Genomic DNA, 931 nt, shown 5'->3' with positions numbered 1-931 from the left:
GAGAGGCATCAGAGAACAGGAAGAGAGGAAGAAACAGGAGGGAGAGAAAACAGGTGTAGCATGTCGGCTGGAAATAATGAGCGTTCGTGTCTGAGGGCAGTCTGTGATATTCATGTGTGATACAGTGTTGTAGCAGTCTGCAGTTTTTCTTTGTGTGCTTTAACCAAAACTGATCACAGTTTCATTTGATCAGAGCTCGTGGCTCATGAATGACTTGGTATATCATTATAAAAGAAGTCATTAAAAGGAAAAGAGCTCGGGTCTTTCAAAAAGTCAGATTGCAAATATATATGTTCTAAGAATTACTTTATGATGTGCTGCACTCAGAGGTTTGGTTAAACAGATGCATTAAAACTTTAGATTGAATTTTGATGGTTTCCAAATGATAATCACACAATTTGATTGGCCATTAATATGGAAAATTCATAGGGAATAGCTTATTTAAATGGATGGATGGATGAATGGATGGATGGATGGATCCTCTAGCATTTTATTCTTGGAATTTCACTCACTTTCAGTTATGGAGTAGACAAACGCTACGATAGCTTCCTCCTTTTTGGTCTCTCTGTTCTCTCAAAGCTCAGCATTGTCAGGATTTCTTGCTGTCGGTCAAAGTTCAACAAAGTTTCACTTGGTGAGAAGAACTAGTTTAAATTTACTTTGTCCCCACAAGTGAATCCACTGAAATGAACTGATTTAGCAACATTTGTCAGGGTTATGAGGTAAGTAGGACCCAAATGCAGCCAACACATTGGGGACGGTGCAGACAGGTTTATTTGACACAAGATCCAGAGAACAACAGAGAGACAACAGGGATAAACAGACGAACCGACAATGACAAAGGGAAGCACAAAGACTATATAGACAAAGGAGGCAAGGGTGATTGCACACAGGTGAAACACATTAGGGCGGGGCAGACAATCACCACACA

The sequence above is a fragment of the Seriola lalandi genome, unplaced genomic scaffold, assembly GCF_002814215.2.
Source record: "Seriola lalandi dorsalis isolate HSWRI2012SDOR001 ecotype SW California unplaced genomic scaffold, Sedor1 jcf7180002054901, whole genome shotgun sequence".
NCBI classification, from domain to species: Eukaryota; Metazoa; Chordata; class Actinopteri; order Carangiformes; family Carangidae; genus Seriola; species Seriola lalandi.
This window is presented reverse-complemented; position numbering follows the sequence as displayed.